Source organism: Ascaphus truei, chromosome 5, assembly GCF_040206685.1.
Source record: "Ascaphus truei isolate aAscTru1 chromosome 5, aAscTru1.hap1, whole genome shotgun sequence".
In the NCBI taxonomy this organism is placed as follows: Eukaryota; Metazoa; Chordata; class Amphibia; order Anura; family Ascaphidae; genus Ascaphus; species Ascaphus truei.
The window spans coordinates 95,100,788-95,108,869 of NC_134487.1; the positions used below are offsets into that span (position 1 = coordinate 95,100,788).

General features: G+C 42.4%; 1 long non-coding RNA gene across 1 annotated transcript in view; it reads right to left on the reverse strand.

Moving 5' to 3' along the window:
- Window positions 1-876, reverse strand: part of LOC142494405 (uncharacterized) — a 43,115-nt gene extending 42,239 nt beyond the window's left edge. The window contains exons 1-2 of the long non-coding RNA XR_012801420.1: window positions 804-876; window positions 278-439 (exon numbers count right to left, since the gene is read on the reverse strand). This is a non-coding gene — a long non-coding RNA (uncharacterized LOC142494405). The remainder of the gene's footprint in view (window positions 1-277; window positions 440-803) is intronic.
- Window positions 877-8,082: the final 7,206 nt, after the last annotated feature.

Below are 8,082 nucleotides of genomic sequence, written 5' to 3' on the forward strand. Positions count from 1 at the left end.
TAGACATTGGGGGGAATGCACTCCAGCTGGAGCTCCCTCAGGAGGCGGATGCCTATGCGGACCAGAGAGAGAGGATTTAGCAGACGTCGTTGGATCAGACGGATCCTTTTTGCTCATTCAGCAGTACCTGGGTACAGGAGTGCCCAGGGAGGTAAAGTGCACCAACGGTCCACAGGGGTAGCACTGCTCCCTACATGTTGGTGGGACTGACTCTCATTGGGGGAGGACACAAGGGATATTGGTGCCACGCACCCTAGGTACTTTGGGGAACACTCACCCTGCGATGGGATCCCTCTCAGCTGGAGACGCTGCACCGAGCAGAACGAGAGCTCACCCCAGGCTCCCAGCTGTGGAGGCTCAGGCCTTTTGTGAGTCACAGGTAACAGCAGCACACGGAGTTCCCTTAGACAAAGGGAAAAGGGGCTACACAAGGAAGGACCTATAAGAAGGTAACATAAAGTAGAATATCTTAATTAGAGGTTCACTACATCATTATGTGTGATGGTATTACCTATGTAAATGTAGTATCATTTTCAAACATGTATCTATAGTCATATGTGTAATAACTACTGTATGTCATTGAAATGTCTCCAACCATGGGCTGAAATGTAACATAAAATGTATAGAGTTGTTATATATACTGTAATTTGGTTGAAGTTTATTATAATAATGCCATTTAGATAATATTTTGTCTTCTAATGTACAGTGACATTATGTCAGTCACAATTTGTGTAATATAAATAGAATGTGACTAGTGAAGAATAGTGTTTGTAAAATTGTAAGACTTCACATATTTTCATTACCTGTACTGTAGCTTACTTGGAGAACTGCAACTCCATGGTTGAGTAGGCACAGGTTCAGTACGGCTGGATAGACCTACAGTACAAGAAGGTAACATACAATTGAATAATTACAGCTTCTGTACATTATGATGTGTGATGGTTTCAGACATTGACATGTCATGTACTTACATAGAACTAAATGTGTATGTACTATATTTTATTCTAATGTGCAACAGTATATGCAATAGCAATTTCTACTAAAATTTATAAAGATTGTACATTATATGTACATGTATATATAAGTTCACTGACTATGATTATAGCCAGTGTTCAACAAACCTATACATTTGCTCGCCCCGGGCGAGTGGATTTAACCCCCGGGCGAGTAAATATTGGCCCAAGCAGCACACGTTTGGTACTAGGTGGCGAGTAGATTTTTTTGCGTGGCGAGTAGATTTTTTGGTGATTTGTCAACCACTGATTATAGCGTATTATGAATATGTGCTAATTAAATTTATTGTGATGTAAATGTAATGTAAATCCCATGCTAAATGTAACATGGATTTAATGTTTAAAATGTGTGTATAGAACAGGAAACAGCACAATAAGCAACAAATACTCATTGCCTTCAAATCAGCTAATAAACATTTTCATGTATACAAATCACTAGCCTTTACATTGATAAGTAGAGGGCATAGATAATGAAATGTTTCAGCCATACATCGGGGGATTAAAGGCCTGCTGAAAGGCCAGGTGGCCTGAACCGTCTGTGGGTATTTGACTGCTACTTTTCCATAAAAATAAAACCAAACATTCTACATGAATGTCTCAAGCGTGTATTCGCTGATTTGAAGACCCTGAGTCTGTAGTGCTTACTGTGCTGTTCCCTCTTCTGTTTTTTGTGTTTGTTTATGTGGTGTGGTGACAATTTATATTGATCCAAGCACCTTTCCTAAAAATTATAGCTTGGTTTCTGATAAATATTTTTTTGTATTACACATAATTCAGTAATTATGTGACTATTGAACTATTATCTTTTTGGTAACACATGCCATATTTGTTTAAATGGTAGAGATTGGCTCCGATGCGACTGAGGGTAGGTCCAGTACGCCTGGATGCACCTATAAGAAGGTAACATATAATTTATTATGTAAATTATCAATCACATCATCACATCTCCTCACACTCCTCTGCTCCTCTTCACACTCCCCCCACTTCGCTGCTCCTCACTTCCTCCACTCTTCACTCCTCCTCATACTCCCAGAAGTTACTCAACTCACTCTAGTCTTCTCCATCTTTCACTCTCACACTAAAAAGTACTTAATACAATCATACAACAAATATGAAGACACAGACAAAAGATAAACTAACTGCAAAATACAGCAACAATCACTGTCAATCACACAAGCACCACACAGACAGACAACAGAAAGCACAGGATAACTCAACAAGCTCTCAAAATCACTATAATAACTGAATAAATCTCCAACTACCTGCAGCCATTTAGTCGTCTCTACCTCCCAACAGCATTGGCAACGTGTGTCAACGAATCAGTGGTTTATATAGTCTTCTACGTAGGAGAGTCTTGCAAAGGCGTTCCCGCCATTTTAGGAGAGGTCTGCAACTTGGCTGCTATTTTAGCGATATTGTCATACTGTATTTATAGACAAAAATATGTCACTTTTTCATGCCACATTGCACATTTTTTATGACGCTAGAAATATTGATGCATTCCTACTTATTGCCACGCTCTTAACGTGCCCATTCTATTTTTTCTCGGAAAACGCGAACAACAACATTTTACAGAAGTTTGATGGATCCAGCCATAAGACAGATATAACCGAGATTGGCCACAGAATGGAAATTATTGAGGAGGAAAAACAGATATTAATTGAACAGCAAAATAATATGTTAGCTATGATGGAAGAACAGGATAAGAAAATGAATGATCTTCAGTGTCAGATCGAGGATCTGGACAATTGCGAGAGGTGGAATAATATCTGCATTAGAGGCATCCTAGATTCTGTCCAACCTCAAGATATTGATTTCTCATTGCAGAGATGTTTCATTCTATCTTGGTAAATGAAGAGCCAGCAGCGATCATGCTAGACAGAGTGCACAGGGCGCTGAGGGTGAAACCTCCTCCAAATGAATCCCTGAGAGATATCTTAACTAAAATACATTATTTCTCGTCAAAGTGAAGATAATGGCTAAAGCTAGAAAAATGAAAGTCATCATATATCTCCAATGACCCTTCAACAATGTATAAAGAAGTAATTCTACCTTTACAAAAGAACAGTGCCCTATACAAACAGCAATGATAAAATCAACACAGGAGGATGAGTGCTTCTTGAAGAGGCTGAACCTACGACCACTTCTATTCAGGGATCATCAGAACACTACTCCGGCTGTCCAGGCCAGAGAGCTATGAAGTCTTGTGAATTGCTGTGGGGCCAAGAGAGGGGACAGCCCTGCTATGAGAGCAAATGAGCTGTCAGGAGACAGTGGCTCCATCATGGGATATCCCTCTCTGCAGCAGGCAGCTTGAAGCAGCTGCAGACGCTGGACTAGAACTGTAAGACTTGCTCAATTCTTCACCCTACCATGTACTGTATGTGTGTATTGTGACAGCAAAGGGGCAAAGTGACCGCTAAAATAAATGTTAAGCTTGGTCCCTGGCCCCTGCTGTAATTCCCTGGGCTCATATGGCCACCAGACTCCTTGGATACCCTGTTATTACTTACCCATTAGACCCTTGCATCCTATGTGACAATTTATGCTTTATTCTTCTGTGTGAAACTGTATTAAAAAGTATAACAATGTGCTTTTGCAAACAATTAAGCACATCCAATGTCTCTGGAGATGCAGGGCTGAGAAATCCTTTGCACGGCCTCCATGTCCAGAGAAAATGGCTGCTTCTGGATGTGGAGGGGGAGGAGAGGCGCAAACGACAAGAAAATCGTGTCCAGGAGTGGAGATCGTTCAAGGGGGGTATCCACCCAAAGACGGGAGTCATTTTCTACCTACTCAGACAGAGTGGTGCCATCCCATCAGGATACCCTCTCGTCTGGGGGAAGTCATTGCTGAGTCCCCCTAGTAGGCACTGCGCTCATTGGTCCATTTCAATTTCCTTCCACAAAGCCATTTAACTCTGAATACCCAGCCCCAGCCCTGACTGGTCCATCGAGGCAAGCGCTCACTTCCTGATTGGTCCATTAGCTGAACCTCTGCTTTGATTGGTAACCAGCCCCTCTACCATGCTTTTCATACAGAGAGGAAGATAGAAAAGGGGATCCGATCAGCACTCCACAACTCACTTGAATCCTGTTGTGCAGGCGATCTAAGCAGTGTGCTCTGAGGCTGTGCGGAGTCACCCGAAGGAATATCGGAGAGGCCGAGGAAGTGGAAAATTTGAAGTTGTTTTGTTCTATGGTACCATAGCTTTGTCAGCAAAGTGGAGAACATGACTTTAAGTGGGAGATTTAAAAGTGCCCTGCCACAACTTGCGCCTGAGAGGTCTGGATGGTCCCTACCCCATCGGAGAGTGGAAACAATCCCTGAGTAAGACTTTAATGTGGTGTTAAGCGCCTAGCAAGCTAGGATTCCCTCCGTTTTTTTGTTAGTATACTGTAGCTCTGATTGTGTGTTTTGTGCTGTGTTTTATGGCTCTAGCTGCAACATAAATGTTGGTCTACCTTGACATTTAAAAATTTATTTATATAGCACCATCCATGTACATAGCGCTTCACAGCAGTAATACACATGACATAATAATATTGTATAATGTATTGTATGTCTTTATTTATATAGCGCCATTAATGTACATAGCGCTTCACAGTAGTAATACATGTGGTAATCGAATAAATAACAGATAATATAAATAACAGATCATGGGAATAAGTGCTTTAGACATTAAAGTAACATTAAGGAAGAGGCGTCCCTGCCCCGAGGAGCTTACAGTCTAATTGGTAGGTAGGGAGAACGTACTGAGACAGTAGGAGGGAGTTCTGGTAAGTGCGTCTGCAGGGGGATATATATATAATATAACACATAATGATAAAAAGCACTTGAGACATAACAGTAACATTAAGAAAACAGAGTCCATGCTTTAAAGAGCTTACAATCTAAGTGGAAAGTAGGAATAACATATAGATACAGTAGGAGGGTGTTCTGCCATCTGCAAGGGGCCACGGTTGATGTATGAGTTGTATAGTATCTGCCACAGAGTTACCCAAATGCATTGTTAAAGAGGTGTGTTTGAAGATGGGTTTTAAAGGTGGAGAGAGGGTGCTTATCAGATATTGAGGGGAAGGGCTTTCCAGAGATGTGGGTCAGTGGGTAAGATTTTAGGCAGGAGAGGGCTTTAGATACAAAAGGGTAGACAGAAAACATCCTTAAGCCGAACGCAAGAGTCAGAATGGTGTATAGCGAAAAATTATGGCTGATATATAAGGAGGGGTTAGAGCTTGTGTTCACTAATTGTCAACTAGTAACAGTTGTTTGGAGGTTGGTGGCCCCTCCTCCCTGGGTTTAATATCACTCCTCCCCACTTTTTAAGCAGCAGGTGTTTTCATTTACCTGTGCAGGGCAGGTCTATTGAGACCTTTCTCCCTCCACTATAGAGGTAAATGAGAATACTCACAGATAGTGTTAGGACCTGCATAGTGGTCATGCTGTGATGTGGCTGTGGGCTTATAATGCTTTGGCCAAAGGGTTTAACTAAATTACCTGTACATTTAGAATACAAACATGTAAGAATTTTACTATGTATTTTCTGTTACATTGGATGCAGCATTGGGTATTTTTGTATTTTATTGTATTGGCCACGCCCAGTAGCACTCCTTTTAACACAAATATATATACAGTATATATACTTAGGTCCGGAAATAATTGGACACTGATACAAGTTTTGTTCTTTCGGCTTTGTACCAAAATAAAGTAAATATCCCCGGAAAGACCCATGGGATACGCCCACAGAGAAATCAACAAATGAGGAGGAGGTGTTAGCAAATGAGACACTGAAAGTACGATGGGAGAGGTAAAAGGAAATCCAGGGTAGAGCTCTGTTATGGATACCAAGAGTAAGGAGATTGTGAAGGAGAAGAAGGTGGTCAAAAATATAACAACATGCAGAGAGGTTGAGTAATATAAGCAGAGAATAAAAGACGGCAATTGCTATGTACAGATATACAGTATACTAGCTGATATACCCGGCGTTGCCCGGGATGTAAATGCGTAATAGGTAGTATTATTTATAAATCGTGGAACAATAGGTGACTTATTTGTTGTAAAGGTTGGATAATAATGTTGAAAAGAAAGTGTATGGGGTGTGGGCAAGGAGTGGGGTGGAGGCAAGGGGAGGGAGGAGGGGAGGGAGAGGGGAGGGGGGAGGGGGGGTCCCCTTGGTCCCCCAATGGGTTGGTCCGGGCCACGGAGGCGTGTGCAGGCGGCGGCAGGAAGCGCCATGTGTGGTCCTGACCTGAGGCGGGAAGTTGCGCGGCTGAAATAGGTGAGTTAGGGGGGGACATAATTTATTGATTATTGTGCGCTCCCCCGCTCGTTCCTGGTCAGTTGAGGCAGGACGCGCAGGGCTGTGAGGCGCAATGGGTGTAAGGGGTGAGGCGGGACGCGCAGGGCTGTGAGGCGCAGTGGGTGTAAGGGGTGAGGTGGGACGCGCAGGGCTGTGAGGCGCAGTGGGTGTAAGGGGTGAGGCGGCAGGGAGGGGTGTGAGGTGGCATTTTGTATTAACTTACCTGGGCGGGAGGTGGCAGCTGGTGCACATCGGTGGTAGCCCATCTTGGAGAAGAGCACGCGGTGTGAGTGTGTGTGTGTGAGTTATGTTAGACTCCACCGGCCAATGAGAGCCGTGGGGGGGCGGGGGGCTGACTGAGCAATCTGATTGGCCAGAGGCTGGGACCAATCAGATTGCCCATAGGAACAGTGCGACAGTGGACATACAACGGTTTCGTAAATATGGATATAGATTAGCAGATGCTAATGCCAATTATTGACTATGGAGACATAGTATATGGCTTGGCACCTCAAACCCACCTTGGCAAACTTGACACCCTCTACAATTCAATTTGTCGTTTCGTTCTCCAATGCAACTACAACACACATCACTGCGAAATGCTCAAAGAACTAGATTGGTCATCACTCGAGTCTAGGCGCAAAGTTCACCTTTCCTGTCTTGCCTTTAAATTCTTTATGGGCAATCTACCCAGCTATCTGAACAAGCTCCTCACCCTTACCACATGCAGCACTTATCACCTGAGATTAGACTGTTCATGGTCCCAAGGCTCAACAAAGTATCCGGCCGTTCCTCCTTCTCTTACCGTGCACCCCAAAACTGGAACAACCTACCAGAGACTCTCACATCCACCACCAGTTTAAGTTCTTTTAAATCTAAGGCTGTCTCACATTTTAATCTGGTCTGTAACTGTTTCATACACCCATAATATATATTTTCTTTAACAATGCACGCAAAGGCTTGTATATAATGTATACACTGTTCATTCATGTAACTGTATTAGTAACCATGTATTATTTGTCTTAACTCTGTGCCCAGGACATACTTGAAAACGAGAGGTAACTCTCAATGTATTACGTCCTGGTAAAATATTTTATAAATAAATAAATAAATGTACAGTAGATGCTGCTTCCTCAGTCTGTCTCTAAATATTTAGGCCTAAGAAGTCACCTGATCCCAATTAAGTTCTTCCCAGACATAGCTCAGTTAACACATGAGAGGCATACAGATGAAGCTACCTGTATTCTCCCCTTTGCCTTAGGAAGATCTGTGGCTATCTCTCAGAAAAGCTGCAGCCAGGCCTAATGGCCCATCGGATTAACACAGCGGGGGTCCCCGCTGTTCCATTAAAACACATGGTACCTACACTGTGTTAATCCGATGGGCCATTTGTCTGGCTGCATCTTTTCTGTGAGATAGCCACAGATATTCCTATATTTTCATGGACTAGCAGGAGAGTACAGGTGGCCACATCTGTAGAAGACAAATGTTTTTTGTAATCAGACATTTCTCATACCTGTTGGATTTACTAATTAGTTCAGCATAGCAGATGTTACTAGCAGAGACAGTATATTGTATGTTGTTATCAATGACAAAAAAGGTGTAATTTATTTTGGGATGTGATCACATTTAATTATTTAGAATATATTGATAACTTGGATAGCCAATACATTTTTAGAATAATAAAGGTCGAGGAAAAAAAAGTGGTATTACTTCTTCAGCTCATTCATGTATTAAGAAAATGTTTGCAATTTGGCAGTTGTTAAAATA